The following is a 23398-nucleotide window of genomic DNA, read 5'->3' on the forward strand; positions in this document are numbered from 1 at the left end:
CTGGGCTGATTTTCACAATGATCATCATTTCGGAATGGTCTCTGGCCAGAAAAGTGTAAAATTTAAAAAAATCGCCTAAAAATATGACAATAAAAAAGTAAAAAGGTTGTAAATTCGGCCGGGCCAAACTTTGCCAAAATCGTTCCAAATGGTGGAGGGTATTCACCATTTGGAACGATTTTGGAAATTTTCAAAAAAATTAAGAACTCTGTTAAAATCTTAAAAATACCCAATGTAGCTGTTATATTAGGGTCTATACGACAACGTGGACCTGCATAGATAACTTTTGTCACAAGCCATTACAATATTTAAATGCAAAACTTGAAAAGAAAATCCCAGGAATAATGTAGCTAAAATCATCAGAATACTGAATATAGAGAGGTAGAACTATATGGGGGCTATACCAAAACCTGCACAGACAATTTTCTGTCACAGGCTGTAGTATCCATTACGAACTTCAAATATCAAATTGGAAACAATTCCGGTGAGTATTGTCGCTTAAATTAACAAAATATCGAATATCGGGATGTACCGTTATATGGGGGCTATACGAAGACGTGAACCTTCATAGACAATTTTCTGTCATAGGCTGTAGTATCCATTACCATTAATATACCCTCCATCATATGGTGGAGGGTATAAAAAGTTTATATGTTTTTTGTACATTTTTTCAATTTTTGTCATATCTTTTATCACATGCGTTGTTTTCAATTTGACTTACAAAATTATATGTTGAAGTATTACATAAAGGTCGTAATTATGGCCTAATACTCACGAAATTGTGTATGGGTTAGGGTCAGAATTTAAGGCTATTGTTTTTGAAGTTCATATGGACAAAGAAAAAATTAAAATTTTCCTGATTGTGCAGTCGCAGTAGATTTGGACATAAGGGGGCTTCCAACATATTGTAGTGTTGAAGGATATCACATGGTCGACCCCGACTATAGCATTTGCTTACTTGTGATACCCTACAACATTATGTGTTGGGGGTATTATAAGTTTGATTGAGCCAAAAATTATGTAACACCTCGAAATATTGGTTTCCCACATAGGAAAGTGTATATGGGTCTTCCTATCTCGCCGAGCTGAGTCGATCTAGCTATGTATGTCCGTTCGTCCGTCTGTCCGTCTGTCCATGTTAATTTGTAATCACTCTACAGGTCGCAATTATGGCCCGATCTTCACGAAATTTAGAATAGAGGTGTGGATAAGGTCAGAATATAACCCTATTTAGGGGTTGAAATGGACCAAAAACTGAAAATTTCCTGATTTTGCAGTTGCTCTAGAGGTCGCAATTATAGACCAATCAACGCGGAATTTCGCATGTAGCTAGAGTTTAGGGCGGGGAAGAAGCCTACCAATTTGGGGGGTCATCGGGTAATATTTAGTGGGTGAAATAGGCCACAACATTAGTGTTAAATAAAAGTGAAATTTTCCATTAAACCGCGAATATTTTTAATCCCGGCGAAATCAGAAATAGACGAACAGGCTAATTCTGACCGTTACGTAGATGCCGATAGTAAATATATCGGATACATATAAAGGAAAAGGGATGTTAGATAGAATGCTTATATCTCAAGAGTGGCTGGACCGATTTTGACAAATTTTGTCAATTCAGAATGCCCTCTTGACATAAAAATATAAAATCTAAAAAAATTGCAGAAAAATAGGCCAATAATGATGTTAATTTAGATTTTGTAGTATTTTGTAACATTTTTTTACATTTTCATATTTTTTTATCGCATGCGATTTTTTCAATTTGACTTATAATATTTTGTAATATTTTTTCACCTTACAACATAGGTTGGGGATAAGTATAGCAAATATCGTGCGATCCTCACGAAAATTTTCACAAGGATAGGGTTGGGCTCAGAAGGGCTAGGCCTATTGTTTTCAAAGATGTCTGCAATATATTAGGGGTTGAAATGGACCAACAACTTAAAATTTTCCAAATATCGTAGAAAAGCAAATCATATAGATGAGTCTAAGTTTGGAGATCCGGAGGAGCTTCTTGCTTTTGGAGATGATTGCAAAATATTTAGGGGTTCAAATTAACCAAAAACAGAAATGTTTTCCCAATCACACAATTGAAGCCAATCGACACGCCTGTGAAGAGAGTTAAAAACAGGGAAGAATTCTAGAATTTTGGATGACCATTGGATTTTATTTAGCTGTAAAAGGGACTACAACAACTAACAGCCCGACGGAGTGCAGAAATATTGGGCAAATGTCCCTAGTCAAAATCCTAATTTCAAAAGCGAAATCTTCCAATATGGATTTGGACATAAGGGGGCTTCTAACATATTGTATTGTTGTAGGGTATAACATAGTCGGCTCCGCACGACCATAGCCTTTGTTTATTTGTTTTTTGTATAGCTTACATTTCTCCAGTTATCCACAACCTGTCATTAGAGGCTTAAAGCCAAGTTATGAAGTGACAAAATAAATGTTTTCACTAAATTTTACTGGAAAACTACACAATCTGCTTATGTTGTGTACATACTCTTTCATGTCGTTAAGTGTTAATATTGTGCATTACATATGTTCCCCAACATGTTTGTTTGACTGAGACTTCTTAGGTAAAACGTGTGAGGGAGAGTGTACGAGTATGTCTGCAGGATCGTATTGTTTTAGTAAAGCCAACAAAGACCAAAAAGGAAAAGAAACTACCATGAGAAGCTCATGAAAACATATGCCTGCTGACGATTTCATATTTGTTTCATTTGTAAGTTTAAAAATTCACACGCGCACACACATACACCCATGCCCATGCCCCCATCGAGACCGACATGGACCTAAAAGTTAAACTTCTTCATAAAAATGTTCTTTGCTTCTTTTTTTGGGGGGGCAGTTGTTTCTTGACGTTGTTTGTTACATTACACATGTAAGTCGTTCGCAAAGAATGAAAACTGATCTACACACACACACATGGCACACATACACTTGCACAATGTGGCATTAAGAGGTAAGTTGATATGTTTTGCAGCAGTCAACATATTTGCTTGTTGTGTGTATAAATATTTTTAAATGCGAGGAAGACATACTTCTCACACACACACACACACCCACACTCACGCACGGACACATCATACAGCTATGCACACTTGTGAGCTGAGTACTTTGGTTTCACGTTGTGTAAACCTTGTGTACGAATTTACATACTCTCACGCACATATTTTCATTAACTCTCAAGAGCCAAACAAAAAAAGAATGTAAATGTTTATGTTCGTGTGTGTGTGTGTTGGTGAGTAAGTGAGTGTTTTAGTATGAGTGTATGGTCGACCTACCAGTACTTGTTGTTGATGATGCGTTTAAAGTTTCTTTTTTGTGGGAGTGGTTGCAGGCAAAAGTGTGAAAAGGTCACATGTGTTTTGGTACTTATTGTGGCATGGGCTCACCGACACAAGCACACATGCATACATATAGAGTGCAGCTTAACACAGGTGATATACCCTACATTGCAACAGGGAAAGAAAAAAATTGGAGACCAACCTTACCAACGGTCCTTCCAACAAGTTAAAACATATCAGTCGGTTTTGCCAACAGATGGATATCCTCAGCAAATGTTCGATTATTTAAATACATTTTAACATCTGTTGCGACTATTCAAATTGTTGATCTCCTATGGAGTAGCTTCCGAAGGAATGAGCCAATATTTTCCATTTCGTATCGGAAATAAATAAATATGATATAAATATTGCGACGTGCTAGGCTTGGACCATAGCGACTGCTTCTTTCACTTTATAAGAGATATGTGATCATTTTTAGAAAATGTTAAAGTGTACGTGAGGTATCAGCTATAGTCGACGGAAGTATTCCATTTTCGTACTTTATCTAATATAGATAAACTATTGTTATTGGCAAAATTACAAGAAAATCGAAAATTTATGTCCAATTTTATGTGAAATCATAAATTCCATATGACTTCGCTGACTGGCTTCGCAAGGTATGTCAGATAAAAGTATTGAAAATTGTGACCCTTTATGGGTGAGGTACTAGAAGGGGTTCGCAATTCATCATCATCTTCACAGAAGGATTTGCCCGATTTATATCAACTTTTCAGCAGATCTTGGGTTAATAAAAATAATAAGATGTGTCAAATCTAAATGGAATCGGATGTTGAAATGTTGACCTTTTTGTGGGGGAGCTGCCAGAAGGAGTGGACCGATATATCCCATCTTCACAGCAGATCTTGTGTTAGTAGAAATAATGGGATGTGTGACATATGAAGAGAACCGAATGCTTATTTCGGTTTTTGTAATCGTTTTGGTTATTGACAACTTTGACTCTTTTTGGGGGAAGTACCAGAAGGTATAGTCCGATCTCTACCATCTTTACAACAGATCTTGTGTTGATAGAAATATTAAGATGTGCCAAATCTGAATGGAATCGGATGTCAATTTCACGTTTTATGAGCTTCATGAATATTTAAAATGTTTATCCTTTATTGGGAGAGGTACCAAAAGGAGTGGATCGATATATTCCGTCTTAATACAAGATCTTTGTTTCATAACAATATTATGATGTGTGAAATTTGAAGACAATCGGACTCTTACATAACATTTTATAAGAGTTGTTATTCAAAGTTTTGACTCTTTGTGAGGGAGGTACTTGATGGAGTGGCCCGATATTGTCCATTTTCAAAGTTGGAATATAATCGGATTATCCCTTCGCTTGCTATGCAGTAAAATATTTTTTTTGAAAATTTCGCCCTTTTGTTATATCATCTCTAGAGGGTATAAAAATACCATTACAGTTTCTCTATAAATGGACGACACTAAGCGGGGCAGGTCTTCCGTTACGATCTTTCTGTTTACTATGAATAGGAGACCTACCAAAGATCTTTTATGGACAGAATACCTTCACAAGGTCTTTTGTTGATAAAAGCGATTATATAGGTTGTTTATGGATAGGAGTCGTACCACAGGATTTTCTTTGATCCTCTATGGCTATAAGATCATCTACAGATCTTCTTAAGTTAAGTTTTTTTGCGTAGAAGATCTTTACAGAATTTTCTGTAGGTCGTTTTTATATATCCTAAAAAGAGAAGTCCATTAACTAGACTTTTTTGGGTAGAATTCATTCCTCAGCGGACAGGATCATAACAGTTTTCACAGCTCTGCTATGGATAAGAGACTTTTCACAGGTATTTTATGAATATAATGTTTTGCATAGGCCTTTCATGGATAGAAAGTCTTTACCAGACCGTCTATGGATGGAAGAACTTCCAAAGACATTATTTGCATGGATAGAAGATATTCCGAAGGCCTTTTATGGATAGAATATCTTACACAGGCCTTCTGGGAATGGAATACCTATACAGGTTTGTTTTGAATAACCGAACCTTCACAGGTCTTCTATAGATTGAAAACTTTCCACATACCATTTATGGATTGAAGAACTTCTTCTTCCTTCTATGGATGGAATACATTCTACAGGTCTTTTCTAAATAGAAAACCTTTCACAAGTCTTGTATGAATTGAAGACCGTTCACAGGCCTTCTATGGATAGAATACTTTCCACAGATCTGGGGACTTCTATGGATGAAAGGCCTTCCACAGGTCTGCTCTCCATAGAAGACTTTCCACAGATATTTATGGGAAGAAGAACTTCCAGAGGTCTTCTATGAATGAAATGCCTTCCCTAGGCCTTCTAGAGACGTCTTTCCACATCTATCTATGGTCTGTGGAAAGAATATCTTCCACAAGCCTTCTGGATAGATTTTCCACAGGTCTTCCATGGATAAAAGACCTTCGGCAGGTCTATTATGGATAAGTGAACTCTCACAGGTCTTCTTTCCATACAAGACTTTCCAAAGACCATTAATGTATAGAAGAACTTCTATAGGTCTTCTTTGAATGTAAACCTTCTGAATAGAAAACCTTCCACGAGCCTTTTATGAATTGGAAACCTTCCACAGGCCCTCTATGGATGAAAGATCTTCCACATGTATTTTATGGATAAGAGATCTTCTCTCCATAGAAGCCTTTCCACATACCTTCTAGAGGTCTTCTATAAATGGAAACCCTTAAACTGGTCTTCTATGGGTAGAATTCCTTCAACAGGCCTTCTATGGATGAATGACCTTCCACAGACCTTCTATGGATGGACTACATTCCATAGGCCTTCTCTGGATAGAAGACAAGTCTTGTATGAATTGAAGACCTTCCATAGGCCTTTTATGTACAGATTACCTTCCAAAGGCCTTTTGGGGATAAAAGGGTTTTCATAGGTCTTCTGTGGTATGAAAAACCTTCAACAAGTCTGTTATGGATGGGAGAGCTTTCACAGGTCTTATATCTTAATAGAAGACTTTCCACAGGCATTTTAGAGGTCTTCTAGAATGGAAACCATTTGACTGGCCTTTTATAGATAGAATTCCTTCAACAGGCCTTCTATGGAAAGAATTCCTTTCACATACATTCTATGGATGGAATGCATTCCGCAGGCCTTCTCTGAATAAAAGACCTTCGCACACCCCTGAAAACCTTTCACTAGCCTTCTATGGATAGAAGACATTCGACAGACTTTCTATGGATAGGACACCTTCCAGTGGCCTTTTTGAGAAGAGATATCTTCTACAGGATGGATAAAAGATCTTCTACAGATGGAAGAAGACTTTCTCCGGAAATTTTGTGGATAGAAGAACTTTTAGATATCTTCTATGAATGGAAACTCTTCGGCTAGTTTTATATGGGTAGAATTCCTTCCACAGGCCTTCTCTGGATAGAAGACCTTAGTCTTATATGAATTTAAATCCTTGCAAAAGCCTTATATAGATGAACTTCCACACGACTTCTATGAATAGAAGACTTTCCACATAATTACCTTTCGCAGGACTTATGGGGATAGGAGACTTTCAGCCGGTTTATGTGCATGAGAGACTTTTCACAGGCCTGTTATGATTATGACCCTCTTTTAAAGATTTTCTATGGATTGAAGACCTTTTATAGGTTTTGTCTCGGTAGAAGACTAGCTGCATGTATTTTTGTGTACCTCCGTGATGCCTTCTATCTAGACAATTTTTATAAATATATCTTGAAAGTCTCTAGTTAACAGAGTAGGTCATCCTATAGTCGTTCCACGCATATTATTTCTCAATTACATTCTCAGTGTAATAATTTTTCTTGAGGGCTAATGTGTTGCTTCAGTATTTATATAAATTTTGGGAGGATGTATGAATGTGTGTGTGTGTGTGTGCGAGGAAATGTTGCATATGCTTGTCAGTCGGTCCGTTCTCCATCGCCTTCATCTTCTTCTTCTCCTCATTTTTATAGACTTTTTGGCTCATGTATTTCACACGAAACTTCTTCGACACTGTCACTTTTTAAAACAACACCAGTAAATTAAAAAGTATCGCACACACAAGAAAAAGTTTTTCTTTTACTTTGTAATTTCTTGTTTTGTCTGTCTGTCTGTTTTCTGTTTTTTTTTCGTTCGTTTGCGTTTTTCCTTTTTGGTTTCCCAATGCCAATCCATGTGAATGACTTATGAATGTTGTAGGTAGGTATGGATGCCTTGGATGTTTCGAAAAAGAAACAAAATTTATGTTTATGAGTCAATTTATGGTTTCCAACTGAAATACACTCATGAATGCAGTTCCAACAATTGTTAGTGGGTAAGTAATGACATTTAGAACGAAAGAAAAGTTTCGAAAAACAAAACAAAATAAAATTCCAAAAAAGAACTAAATGTAACATTTTAATATTCATCATGTTTGAGTTTATTTGCATGGAAATGATTTAATGTGTGTGTGTCAGATTTGATATCAAAATTGAAGATTAACATGTAATACTATCTCACTTTTATTAAAGATATTATCAGAGGAACGGTAATAGGGACTTTGGGAATATTTCAGATTTCAGGACGCTATTATAAAAAATTAAGATTAAACATTGTGGATGGATTTTGGTCAATTTTTTGTGCAACTCTTTAAAAATAGTCCTAAAAGCCGAGCTTCGATGGTCCTTTAAAAATATTGGATAAAAATCTACTATTGTAAGTCTCATAGTTCTACAAACAATATTCTCCAACAATACACAATCGCAGCCTTTTGAATATCGGGAGCTTCAGATTCTCTTAAAGTATATTCCTATGGACAGAATGCCGCCAAAAACTCTCTCTGTCTCTGTAGTTAGGAGACTTTCCACTGCTATATTGTGAATAGGATGGGTCTGCTATGGGTAGGGGATCTTTTCTATGGATAGAAGACCATCCATCGGCCTAAAAGACCTTCCACAGGTCGTCTATGTATAGGAAACGTTCCACAAGTCTTTATTGGATAGATGACCTCCCACAGGTCTTGAACGGATAGGTCTATTGAAAATTGCTTGGAGGCTAGGCACTGTGACTACTTAATAATTTTGACAAGCGGTTTGTGTGTGGAACTGGATATGTATGTATTTACAAATAATACCGAACCGAAAATATGATTCGAGTCGCTTAAAACAACATTTTAAAAACCGAACCATGGTTCGAAAGGAAGCTTGAACCACTGAACCGAAAAAGCCCAGCTTCGATAGACCTTTAAAAATATTGCATAAAAATCTACGATTGTTAGTCTCATAGTTCTACAAACAATATTCTTCAACAATACACAATCGCAGCCTTTTAAATATCGGGAGTTCAGCTTCATAGTCTGTTAAAAGTATATTTCTAAAAATTGGTTTTGTGGTTTTTCTACGGATAGAAACTTCTTCACAGGGCTTCTATGGATAGAATACCGTCAACAGCTCTCTCTCTCTCTCTCTGTGGTTAGGAGACTTTCTACAGCTTTATTGTGGAAAGGATGGATCTGCTATGGATAGGGGATCTTTTCTATGGATAAAAGACCTTCCACAGGTCTTCTATGTATACAAAACGTTCCGCAAGTCTTCTATGCATAGATGACCTCCCACAGGACTTCAACGGATAAGTCTATTGAAAATTGCTTGGAGGCTAGCCACTATGACTACTTTATTAAATTTTGACAAGCGATTTGTGTGCGGAACTGGAAATGTATGCATTTTCACATAATACCGAACCGAGCCAAATCGAGCAGCCTGAAAAACCATTTCAAAAACCGAACCATGGTTCAAAAGGAAGCGTGAACCACAGAACCGAACCAACCCAAATTGACAAGTGACGCTATGTGCCACACAGCCGAAGCTACACTCGATATCTTGCTCCATGTTTTTGAAGATTGCATTATCAGCCGAAGAACTGATGTCGATTGGCCACATCGAAGCTGCAATTTGACATAGTTGGACTTATTTGCGGGCGCCGTCAAAGATAAGTGATACGCCGAGAAGCCATAGACAATTGACGTTTTTAGATGACAATATTGGTCAGGCCATTGGTGAAATACTGTGGTACATAATGATAATATGCCAAAAAATTGGATCGATTTTGTAAGAAGTACGGACGGACATGCATAAATCGAATCAAAAGGAACTATGGGTCTACCTCATTTCCTTTTGTCTGTTACAAACATATGCACAAAGACATAAAACCCTGACCACATTGTGGTGTAGGGTATAATAAGTGAAAAGTGTTAGTAGGTTTGCCGACATAATATTAATTTTTAACTTTTACGGGGGAGGTACAAGAAGGGGTGAGCCGATGAATTCCATATTCACATCGGATCTTTGTTTGAGAAAAATATGAAAATATACCAATTTTGAAAAGAAGCGCCGACATGCTTCGCATATTATTATAGATATAAATATTGAAAACCGTGAACATTTGTGGGAAATTTGCCAGAAGAGGTAGGCCGATATTTAGGTATTTTTTCACCAGAACTTGCATTAGTAAAAATATTGGGATACAGCAAATTTGAAGAAAATCTGATGATTATTTCGAATTTTGTGCGGGATATAATTATTAAAATTTTTCAACTGCTGTGGGACAGATACCAAATTGAGTGGTCCAATATATTTCGTCTTAATGCCAGATCATGTGTTTGTAGAAATATTATGATGTGCGAAATTTCAAGACAATCGGACCCTTTTTTCACATTTTATAAGAATTATAATTATTTCAAATGTTGACCCTTTGTGGGAGAGGTAACAAAAGGAGCGGTCTGATATATCCTACCTTTACACCAGATGTTGGTTTGATAAAAATATTTGAATGTGTGAAATATGAAAACAATTAGGCTCTAATACCACATTTTATAAGAGTTCAAATTTTTTAAAATTTTGACACTCTGTGGTGAAGGTCCATTTTCTCACCTGACCTAGCACTGATAAAAATATTGGGACTTGCCAAGTTTGCAAAAATTGAATTATCCCTTCTCTTTCTATGGGATAAATTCACATTTGGACCTTTTGTGGGGGAGCTACCAGAAGGAGTGGGCCGATATTGCCCATCTCCGAACTCGATCTATGTTTGATAATAATATTACGATGTATCAAGTTTGGACCGAATCGAAAACTCCCTTTCGAAAGTTATCGTGCGCACCAGTCAGCCAGACGAACGGACATTGCTAGATTGATTCCAAATGTCCTGAAACGAATTTGGTCTAAGGAGACCTTAGACCCGGTATCTCGATGAGACACGTTTTGGCCGTATCAAATGAATCAGTCGTATTGTTGAATGTGGCTCTTCGGTATCTTAAGCCACTCCTGGCGAAGCGCTTGCTTGAGTTGATCGATCCTTTGGTATTTTTTAGTGCCAACCTTGCTTTCCAAAATACTCCAGACATAATAGTCCAAAGGATTGGTATCCGGAGATTTTGGTGGCCATTGTGCGCTGAAAATGAAGCGAGGAACCTCATTTAGTAACCATTCTTGGGTGGCGCGTACTGAATGCGATGGTGCTGAGTCCTGTTGGAATGTCCAAGGTCTGCGGCCAATATGTTTGTATGCCCAGGGCTTTAATACACCCTCCAGAATATTTTCGCAATAATATTCGGCATTTATTCTGATGCCACGGTCGATTAATACGAGCGGATAGTTGGAGAGCTGCAGGACCACGAATGTTTTCTCATCGGAGAAAGCCAAATTCGGCAGTTCACCACTTTCGGCCAAGCGAGCAACTCTTTAGCTCTTTTGAGTCTATTTTCTTTCTGTTGCGGTGTAAGTTCTTGCACTGTTTTGGAATTTCAATGGCTTTTCCCCGAGCTCATTTTTCAATATTTGCCGAATGGAATATTGCAATATGTTGACGATATGCGACGCGGGTTTCGATCAAGTCGCTTCTTTTCTTTTCGAACCATTTCTGCTGATGTTGCTGTTTTCTTCCGTCCACTTCCTTGACGTTCGGCTATGCTACCAGTATCACAGTAACGAGCGATGGTACGAGACACAAAAGATTTATTGACATTTAAATGCTGGAGTGCTCTAACGATAGCCACTTGTGGTTTTCCAGCCAAATATAAAGAAACCAGACTATCACGCTTGAATTCGATCACGAATAATTTTTTTCTGGAAAATTCTCACCAAAATTTTTTGTACGCTTGTAAACAATATAATGAGTTGTCACTGGAATAAATTTAACAGCTGTCGGACGAGTGGCTTAGAAATGACAGCAGTCTGAATATCATATTCGAATATCATACTTATTTAGGTCCGATACTAAATGGGCAATATTGGCCCATTCCTTCGGAACATACTCCATAGAGGCTCAACAGTTTGAGTTATCATAACGGAAGTCAAATTTTATTTCAATAATCGAACATTGGCAGAGGGTATACATCTGTCGGCAAAACTGATTGATATTTTCCAACATGTTAAAATAAAGAGGGATACCCTTGCGTATACTTTATATCTCCAAGAAATAACAAGCCTTATTCAATAAGTATACGCCACCTATACTTTCACTTGTTTATTATTACAACCTCATTTCTAACCAATTATGCTCCAAAAATTATTAAACTTTAAATTGGAAGAGAAAATATAATTATTTTATTTTTCATTGCAATTCTGGGAATTAAACGTTACCAATTTCAACGACTCCAATTAGTCAAAAGTTTGAACCAAAAAAAAAGGAACCTAAATTCCAAACAACATAAGAAAGAAATAATAAGAGAGAGAAAAAAAAACGAAATACAATTTCTTTTGTGTTCGTATTTTTTGAGGGGTTTTCTACTCTTTTGCTTCGTTAAAGTTTTTTCTTTTTTTTTTTTTTGAAATAACAAAGCTGAACTGTATTCTCGTACTTTGAGTCAAAGTTCAAAATTTATTGACTTTACTAATGCAATTGTTTATTGTAAAATACAATGTAACCCAATAAGGAGGTCAAAAAATGTGTAAGGAACGACGAAAGAAAGCAAACCCACAACAACATAACCTAATGAAAGTTTAAGATATGAAATTATGTTTTCTTTACAATTTTCTTATTTTGGCAAATGAAATTATTTATTTTCTTTATTCGTTTTTTTCTCTGCCGTTTTCTTGCCTGTACTTTGTTTTCAATATTTGCGCAGAAAGCTATTTTTGGCTTGTTAGTTACGCCCAAAGAAAAATAAATTATATGAGATAAAAGTGGTGGGGGCGTATGGTTTTGAAATGATTATTGATGACAGTTTGTTAAAGTTTTCTTTTTTGTGGCGTGGCATATTAATTTTTTTCTTTGGGAAATTTATCAATTTATGTTGTGGGAAAAGTTTAATTTTGGGAATAAGAAAAAAACGTGAGCCCATGAAAATAATCAGCCGCAGAAAATAATGTTCCTTGTTTCAATAACAATTCACATGGAGTTTTAAGACAGATGACCCTGTACTTTATATATAAAAGGAATTATGATCAAGGTAGAGAAATAATTTTTCGATTATTATGGAAATTAGCTACCAGAGATCATTTTGTAGTAGAGATCATTTTGTAGTCCACCGCCATATGGTTGCTTATATCTTCCAAAATACTATAAGGGTCGAAATTTGGTGCTATCGACATAAAATTTGTGATATTTTTAATTACTTGTAACTCTAATTGTCCTGGTCAAATTTTCCAAGTCAGGTATTTCTTTTTGTCTAACTTTATATTGATATTGATACGGTCAAGAAAATCTAACATTTATATCTAATTCTTTACGAATTCATAAGTTCCATATTCATCTCAGGTTTCTGGTTGAGAGAAATATTAAGATATAGCAAGTAGTACAGAATCACTGACTTGTATCCAAGTTATGAGATAAAAGTATTTAAAATTGTGACCATATATATATATATATATATATATATATATATATATATATATATATATTTATGAAATTTATTTCGCTTCTTTGAGCATTTAATTTTTCAAATTCTTGAACCCTATATAATTATCAAAAAAGTGGTCCGATCTCTACAATCTTTATAACAGATAGTGTGTTGGTGGAAATATTGAGATGTACCAAAACTGCTTGGAATCGAATGTTAATTTCGCGTTTTATGAACTTCATGGGTATTCAAAATGTTGAGCCTTTGTGGGGGAGGAACCAAAAGGGGTGGGCCGATATATCCCATCTTTACAACAGATCTTGTGTTAGTAGAAATAATAGAATATGTGAAATATAAAGATAATCTGGTGCTTATTTCGGATTGTATAAACGTTTTGGTTATTCAAAACTTTGACCCTTTGTGGGGTAGGTACCAGAAGGAATGGTCCGATCTCTACCATCTTTATAACAGATCTTGTTCTGAATGGAATCGGATATTCATTTCGCGTTTTATGAGCTTCATAGATACCTAAGATGTCGACCCTTTGTGGGGAGGTGCCAGAGGGAATGGTCCTATCTCTACGATTTTTATAACATATCTTGTGTTGATAGAAATATAGAGATGTACAATGTCTGAATGGAATCGGATGTTAACTTAGCGTTTTATGATATTTAAAATTTTTACCCTTTTGTGGGGCAGGTAGTATAGGAGAGGACCGATATATCCTATCTTCACAGAAAATATTGTGTTAGTAGAAATATTGAGATGTGTGAAATTTGAAGAGAATCAGATGTTCATTTCGATTATAAGAGCTACATGGTAATTCCAAACTCTGACCGTTTGTGGGGGAGGTATTAAAAGGAGTGAATCGATATATCCTATCTGCAAAGCTGATATTGCGTTAATAGAGAGAAGGATATGTTTGTAATATTAAGGGAACCGGAGGTTATTTTGGATTTTTTTAATAGTTTTGTTTATTCAAAATTTTGACCCCTTGTGGTGGAGGTATCAGAAGGAATGGTCTAATCTGTATCATCTTTATAACAGATTCTGTATTGATATAAATATTTTATGAGCTTAATATATATTTAAAATTTTGACGCTTTGTGAGGGAGGTACCAAAAGGAGTGGATCGATATATCCAATCTGTAAAGCAGATCTTGCGTTAGTAAAGAGAAGGATATGTTTGAAATATTAAGGGAACCGGAGGTTATTTTGGATTTTCTAATAGTTTTGGTTATTCAAAATGTTGACCCTTTGTGGGGGAGGTACCAGATGGATTGACCGATATATTCCATATTCACACCAGACCGTAGGTTAATAAAAAATATTGTGATGTGTGTAATTGAAAGAAAAACGGACTCTTTTTATACCCTAAAACACTATGTGTTGGGGGTATTATAAGTTTGATTGGGCCAAAAGTTATGTAACACCTCGAAATATTGGTTTCCCACATAGGAAAGTATATATGGATCTTCCTAGCTCGCCGAGCTGAGTCGATCTAGCTATGTATGTCCGTCCGTCCGTCTGTCCGTCTGTCCATGTTAATTTGTAATCACTCTACAGGTCGCAATTATGGCCCGATCTCCACGAAATTTAGAATGAAGGTGGGGCTTGGACCAGAATAGAACCCTATTGCTTTTGGAGATGATCGCCAAATGTTTAGGGGTTGAAATGGACCAAATACTGGAAAAATGTCGGATTTTGTAGTAGCTATACAGGTCGCAATTATAGACCAATCGACGCGGAATTTCGCATGTAGCTAGAGTTTGGGGCGGGGAAGAAGCCTACCAATTTGGGTAGTCATCGGATGATATTTAGCGGGTAAAATAGACCATATCTTTTGTGTTGAAAAAAATCAAAAATTTTCATTAAACCGCGAATATTTTAAATCCCGGCGAAATCACAAAGCCATGACAAGGTTACTTCTGATCTTTACATTGATGTTAACATCCAAGAAATCGGATATATAGCAAATATGTGCGATATATATGTCTATCAAAGAAGATATGCTTGAAAGATATCTTATATGTCGAGAATGGCTGAACTGATTTCGACAGTTCTCATTAACTCAGAATGGACTCTTGGCAGGAAAGAAAAAACATCTAAAAAATAGCATGAAAATATCTCTCTAAAGATGAAAATATGGATTTTGTAAAATTTTCTCATATTTTTTCAATTTTGTCATATTTTTGGCATATTTTCATTTTGAATTAATAGATCGCATTTATGGCCCGATCCTTACGAATTTGCATGGAGATAAGATGAGGGTCAGAATAGATGCCTACTTTTTTTGGAGATGATCGTTATATATTTAGGGGTTGAAATGGACCAAAAAACTGCAAAATTGTCAGCAGGTCGTAATTATCGCCCGATCCTCACGCACATTTGAATGGGGGTTACCGCACATTGCAAAAGCCAAGCAGTTTCGGATGGCCATCCAAAAATATTCAATGTGTGAAATAGTTTACCAACTTTTGTAGACTAAATACGAAAATGTCCATTCCAGCGACTTTTTGGAGAATTCACAAATGCAGGAAAGACGCACTTCTGCCTATTTCGTTAACGCTGATTTCGTTGAAGAATATAGTCAAATGTCTGTATCTTATATAGATGCGTTTCAGTCAAAAACCAATAATAAATGTTAATCTTTTGCCACTTCTGAGAGATTATGGGTCTTTGGGAAATATTGGTTCCAGATCTAGGAAGACCATTTATATGCAACATCTACCAATAAATTGGAAATGAGCAAATTCGTTTAAGTTGCTATTTTTCGAAAATTTGAGAACGTTTCTTTTATTATTTGTCACAATATCTTGTGGAATTCTTTCGAGTATCTCGCCTATATAAACTGTATCGTTTATTATAGTGTTGTAGGGTATTCAACGGTCGGCCCCGCTCGACTGTAGCCTTTGTTTACTTGTTTTATATTTTATAAGAGTTATAATTATTCAAAATGTTGACCCTTTGTGGGGGAAGTATTTGATGGTGTGAACTCATATTGTGCATTTTCTAACATGACCTAACACTGATGCAAAAATTCAAATTTTCAAAACAGAAGCAAAGTCGGATTTTCCTTTCCTGCAGTACAATATTTTCTTTGAAAATTTCGACCTTTTGTAGGGGAGGTACAAGAAGGAGTGAACCGATATTGCCCTCTCCGAACTCGATCTAAGTTTGAAAATAATATTACGATGTACCAAGTTTGGACCAAATCGGATACTCGCTTCGAAAATTATCATGCCCACCAGCCAGACAGACAGACGAACGGACGTACGGACATCGCTAGATCGACTCGAAAGTTCTTGAAATGGATTTGATCCAAAGAGACCTAGAGTCTTAAATCGTTATTGCGATGAGTCACATTTTGGCCGCATCTAAAGGTATATAAATAAGGGTATAAATATCCGAAAAATATTTATGGGAGTTATACCTAAATCTGGACAGATCTCGACGAAATTTGACTAATGTATTCTGATAACTTGTAGCGTAAATCATTGTTATGGAGTGCATCTTACGTTTTAGGGGAGCTAACGTCTGAAGCGGTTTTCGCTAAATTTACAGAACAGACGGACATGCTGATATGCATAGCAAACACATAATATCCTGTACCAATATGTGAGTCGAAAGAATAATTTTTACTCATTACTAAGTAATCAGTATCTGTGGCAAAGAGGACTTTGATACAAAAATAGTGTGCCATGGTGCATATTCGCCTTCCCAGTCAACATATACATTTGAATTACTTCAAGAAAATCAAAGCCATAAAACTGCCTCCCCATGCCCTAGGCCATGGCTTATTCTCATACCTTATTGTTGTCGAAAATTTACAAAAGTTTCCTGCAATTAAAGCCATACAAATGAAAAGTTATTGAGAAACTTGTTAAATATTGTACGACGAGATGAGAAGAATGTACAAAAGTACAAAATGTTGTTGGTGTTGTTGCTGTTGTATTTTTTGCAATTATCTTTGATACTTTTGAACCACTCAAGAGCGACAACAAAGGTATTATCCTGTGTTGTGCTATGAGTAGGACATTTCAAAGTATTGACATTGCATGACACGGCCTACACACGCACTCACACGAATACAAGGAGCTTGGAAAAAAATAGTAGCAACAACAACAATAGCCACAATAAATCTTCCATGAACAAAAATATCCAATGTATGTATGTTATTTGAGAGCATGTGTGTGTGTGTGTATTTTTGTGAGTATGTATGTGGTGTTGAAGTGTAAGATTACCTTTCAGTACATATGTATGCAAGTGTGTGTGTTCACATTTTGATATACAATACCGAAACTCAAGTACACACACACACGAATGCATACACATTTTCCAAATATCTGAAGTATGTGTATGAAATATCATACAATCGCATGCACAACACACGCACATACTCAAATACACTCACTGACATATGTACATTCACATTCCTGGACATTGCCCAGAATCCTGTCGAAAATGTCATTTTGTCAAAAGAAGATGATACGTTGTAGTCACTTCGACTGCTACAGCTGCTGGCCATTCGGCGTAAAAGTCCAAAGTGAAACGAATGAAGTGCTGGTCGGAGTGTAGCACAGTGGAGAGGAAAAAATGAAGTCGAAGATCTTTTAGAGGTCTTCCCCTTAGAAAAGACTTTTTAAAGGATTTCGTTGGATCGAAAACTTGAAGGGGTTCTCTGCGGAAAAATCCACCCTTAGTGATCCTTTGGTCCTTAAAAAAATATATTCTGGAAAAATCCACTCTTATTAATCCTATGGTTCTTGAAAAATATTCTTTAAAAATCCATGCTTAGTGATCCTTTGGTCCTTTAAAAAAATATTTTTGAAAAATCCACGCTTATTGTTGTGATGGTCCTTTAAAAAAATATTTTTGAAAAATCCACGCTTATTGTTGTGATGGTCCTTGAAAAAATATTTTTGAAAAATGCATGCTTATTGTCGTGATGGTCCTTGAAAAAATATTCTTTAAAAATCCACGCTTATTATTCAGAAGGTCCTTGAAAAAATATTCTTTAAAAATCCACCCTTATTGTCGTGATGGTCCTTGAAAAAATATTCTTTAAAAATCCACGCTTATTATTCAGAAGGTCCTTGAAAAAATATTCTTTAAAAATCCACCCTTATTATTCAGAAGGTCCTTGAAAAAATATTCTTTAAAAATCCACGCTTATTATTCAGAAGGTCCTTGAAAAAATATTCTTTAAAAATCCACCCTTATTATTCAGAAGGTCCTTGAAAAAATATTCTTTAAAAATCCACGCTTATTATTCAGAAGGTCCTTGAAAAAATATTCTTTAAAAATCCACGCTTATTATTCAGAAGGTCCTTGAAAAAATATTCTTTAAAAATCCACGCTTATTATTCAGAAGGTCCTTGAAAAAATATTCTTTAAAAATCCACGTTTCTTGGTCTATTGGTCCTTGAAAAAATATTCTTTAAAAATCCACGCTTATTATTCAGAAGGTCCTTGAAAAAATATTCTTTAAAAATCCACGCTTATTATTCAGAAGGTCCTTGAAAAAATATTCTTTAAAAATCCACCCTTATTATTCAGAAGGTCCTTGAAAAAATATTCTTTAAAAATCCACGCTTATTATTCAGAAGGTCCTTGAAAAAATATTCTTTAAAAATCCACCCTTATTATTCAGAAGGTCCTTGAAAAAATATTCTTTAAAAATCCACGCTTATTATTCAGAAGGTCCTTGAAAAAATATTCTTTAAAAATCCACGCTTATTATTCAGAAGGTCCTTGAAAAAATATTCTTTAAAAATCCACGCTTATTATTCAGAAGGTCCTTGAAAAAATATTCTTTAAAAATCTACGCTTATTATTCAGAAGGTCCTTGAAAAAATATTCTTTAAAAATCCACGCTTATTATTCAGAAGGTCCTTGAAAAAATATTCTTTAAAAATCCACGCTTATTATTCAGAAGGTCCTTGAAAAAATATTCTTTAAAAATCCACGCTTATTATTCAGAAGGTCCTTGAAAAAATATTCTTTAAAAATCCACGCTTATTATTCAGAAGGTCCTTGAAAAATATTCTTTAAAAATCCACGCTTATTATTCAGAAGGTCCTTGAAAAAATATTCTTTAAAAATCCACGCTTATTATTCAGAAGGTCCTTGAAAAAATATTCTTTAAAAATCCACGTTTCTTGGTCTATTGGTCCTTGAAAAAATATTCTTTAAAAATCCACGCTTATTATTCAGAAGGTCCTTGAAAAAATATTCTTTAAAAATCCACGCTTATTATTCAGAAGGTCCTTGAAAAAATATTCTTTAAAAATCCACGCTTATTATTCAGAAGGTCCTTGAAAAAATATTCTTTAAAAATCCACGCTTATTATTCAGAAGGTCCTTGAAAAAATATTCTTTAAAAATCCACGCTTATTATTCAGAAGGTCCTTGAAAAAATATTCTTTAAAAATCCACGCTTATTATTCAGAAGGTCCTTGAAAAAATATTCTTTAAAAATCCACGCTTATTATTCAGAAGGTCCTTGAAAAAATATTCTTTAAAAATCCACGCTTATTATTCAGAAGGTCCTTGAAAAAATATTCTTTAAAAATCCACGCTTATTATTCAGAGGATCCGTGAAAAAATATTCTTTAAAAATCCACGCTTATTATTCAGAAGGTCCTTGAAAAAATATTCTTTAAAAATCCACGCTTATTATTCAGAAGGTCCTTGAAAAAATATTCTTTAAAAATCCACGCTTATTATTCAGAAGGTCCTTGAAAAAATATTCTTTAAAAATCCACCCTTATTATTCAGAAGGTCCTTGAAAAAATATTCTTTAAAAATCCACGCTTATTATTCAGAAGGTCCTTGAAAAAATATTCTTTAAAAATCCACCCTTATTATTCAGAAGGTCCTTGAAAAAATATTCTTTAAAAATCCACGCTTATTATTCAGAAGGTCCTTGAAAAAATATTCTTTAAAAATCCACGCTTATTATTCAGAAGGTCCTTGAAAAAATATTCTTTAAAAATCCACGCTTATTATTCAGAAGGTCCTTGAAAAAATATTCTTTAAAAATCTACGCTTATTATTCAGAAGGTCCTTGAAAAAATATTCTTTAAAAATCCACGCTTATTATTCAGAAGGTCCTTGAAAAAATATTCTTTAAAAATCCACGCTTATTATTCAGAAGGTCCTTGAAAAAATATTCTTTAAAAATCCACGCTTATTATTCAGAAGGTCCTTGAAAAAATATTCTTTAAAAATCCACCCTTATTATTCAGAAGGTCCTTGAAAAAATATTCTTTAAAAATCCACGCTTATTATTCAGAAGGTCCTTGAAAAAATATTCTTTAAAAATCCACGCTTATTATTCAGAAGGTCCTTGAAAAAATATTCTTTAAAAATCCACGTTTCTTGGTCTATTGGTCCTTGAAAAAATATTCTTTAAAAATCCACGCTTATTATTCAGAAGGTCCTTGAAAAAATATTCTTTAAAAATCCACGCTTATTATTCAGAAGGTCCTTGAAAAAATATTCTTTAAAAATCTACGCTTATTATTCAGAAGGTCCTTGAAAAAATATTCTTTAAAATCCACGCTTATTATTCAGAAGGTCCTTGAAAAAATATTCTTTAAAAATCCACGCTTATTATTCAGAAGGTCCTTGAAAAAATATTCTTTAAAAATCCACGCTTATTATTCAGAAGGTCCTTGAAAAAATATTCTTTAAAAATCCACCCTTATTATTCAGAAGGTCCTTGAAAAAATATTCTTTAAAAATCCACGCTTATTATTCAGAAGGTCCTTGAAAAAATATTCTTTAAAAATCCACGCTTATTATTCAGAAGGTCCTTGAAAAAATATTCTTTAAAAATCCACCCTTATTATTCAGAAGGTCCTTGAAAAAATATTCTTTAAAAATCCACGCTTATTATTCAGAAGGTCCTTGAAAAAATATTCTTTAAAAATCCACGCTTATTATTCAGAAGGTCCTTGAAAAAATATTCTTTAAAAATCCACGCTTATTATTCAGAAGGTCCTTGAAAAAATATTCTTTAAAAATCCACGCTATTATTCAGAAGGTCCTTGAAAAAATATTCTTTAAAAATCCACCCTTATTATTCAGAAGGTCCTTGAAAAAATATTCTTTAAAAATCCATACTTATTATTCAGAAGGTCCTTGAAAAAATATTCTTAAAAAAACCACGCTTATTATTCAGAAGGTCCTTGAAAAAATATTCTTTAAAAATCCATACTTATTATTCAGAAGGACCTTGAAAAAATATTCTTTAAAAAACCAGGCTTATTATTCAGAAGGTCCTTGAAAAAATATTCTTTAAAAATCCACGCTTATTGTTCAGAAGGTCCTTGAAAAAATATTCTTTAAAAATCCACCCTTATTATTCAGAAGGTCCTTGAAAAATATTCTTTAAAAATCCACGCTTATTGTAGTAGAGGTCCTTGAAAAAATATTCTTTAAAAATCCACGCTTATTATTCAGAAGGTCCTTGAAAAAATATTCTTTAAAAAACCACGCTTATTATTCGGAAGGTCCTTGAAAAAATATTCTTTAAAAATCCACGTTTCTTGGTCTATTGGTCCTTGAAAAAAATATTCTTTAAAAATCGACGCTTATTATTCAGAAGGTCCTTGAAAAAATATTCTTTAAAAATCCACGCTTTCACTTTTCCTTCCACTGTGCTGTTTATGCTCTCAAGTGCTTGTAGTTGTTATTGTTGTCATTATGATAGTTTATCTGTCAGGATATGTGTGTGTGTGTGAGTGTGTTCATGTTATGCTTGAGAGTATGTCGTCGATGCATGTTCTCCATGTACAAAACATTCAAGTAGATGGGTAAGTATCATCATCGTCCTCATCATTGTGAGAGTGTTAGCATTGAGGAGCAGGCATGAAATCAGAGATGAGGCGATTTATTGGAAATTTGATCATTATTGGACGACATAGTGTTCAAGTATTGACATATAGGGGGAAAATAACACACAAACGACAATAACAACAAGAAAAGTAATGGCAACGACAATAACAAAACCCACCAACGGCAGCAGCAGCAGTAGTAGCAGCTACAAAAGATTAAAGCCAACACTAACGTATTGACCACTACCAATAATTAACAAAGGAAGATTATCCTCCATCACACGGAAAAAAAGAATGGAAGGAGCAGGAAGAGAAATAAACTCACACACATATACTCACAAAACCTGGAAAGTGCCTTAAGGTTCTTCAACAACAGCAGCAACAGTAGCAGCTGTAGAGAAGAGCAATTTGCTCGACTGGCCACGTTGAAATATGCCATCAATATAAAGCTACTTCTCAATCATAAGCTGGATGAGATGAGCGTTTCATAATTGAGAGTATGCATGACTTTCATTGCCATTTTCTCGTTTCGTTTCTTTTTTTTTTTTGCAATTTCCATGGACGTTGCCTTTGGTGTTATTATGAATGATGAAGATAATTGCGGTTTTCCCATGATACTGGATTCCTGGTACAATATTCTTTTAAAAAATGGAGAACAAAATATTTTATTATGATTTAAAGGCGGTTTTCAAAGGAATAGTTGTGAGGGGAAAACCTCGTATTTAAAGTGCGAAAAATACAATAATAAAGGAGTTATGGCCAAAAAAAGAAACTGAAGTGTTCAACATTTAAAAGCGAAAAAATATTCCATGCTAAAGAAAATGAAGATTTAATATTCATTAAACATTAATTATACCCTACAACACTATGTGTTGGGGGTATTATAAGTTTGATTGGGCCAGAATTTATGTAACACCTCGAAATATTGGTTTCCCATATAGGAAAGTACATATGGATCTTCCTAGCTCGCCGAGCTGAGTCGATCTAGCTATGTATGTCCGTCCGTCCGTCTGTCCGTCTGTCCGTCTGTCCGTCTGTCCATGTTAATTTGTAATCACTCTACAGGTCGCAATTATGGCCCGATCTTCACGAAATTTAGAATGTAGGTGGGGTTAAGGTCAGAATAGAACCCTATTTCTTTTGGTGATGATCGCATAATATTTAGGGGTTGAAATGGACCAAAAACTGAAAAAATTCCTGATTTTGCAGTTGCTCTACAGGTCGCAATTATAGACCAATCGACGCGGAATTGCGCATGTAGCTAGACTTTAGTGCGGGGAAGAAGCCTACCAATTCGGGTGGTCATCGGATAATATTTAGCGGGTACAATAGACCATATCTTTTGTGTTAAAAAAATTCAAAATTTTTCATTAAACCGCGAATATTTTAAATCCCGGCGAAATCAAAAGCCATGACAAGGTGACTTCTGATCTTT

The 23398-nt window shown here is 34.9% G+C and overlaps 1 protein-coding gene across 1 annotated transcript in view; it reads right to left on the reverse strand.

Moving 5' to 3' along the window:
• Positions 1–23398, reverse strand: part of LOC109612222 (carbonic anhydrase 6-like) — an 82865-nt gene that overhangs the window by 38294 nt on the left and 21173 nt on the right. The gene's annotated exons all lie outside the window — the stretch shown is intronic.

Source organism: Musca domestica, unplaced genomic scaffold (genome assembly GCF_030504385.1).
Source record: "Musca domestica strain aabys unplaced genomic scaffold, Musca_domestica.polishedcontigs.V.1.1 127, whole genome shotgun sequence".
Taxonomy (NCBI): Eukaryota; Metazoa; Arthropoda; class Insecta; order Diptera; family Muscidae; genus Musca; species Musca domestica.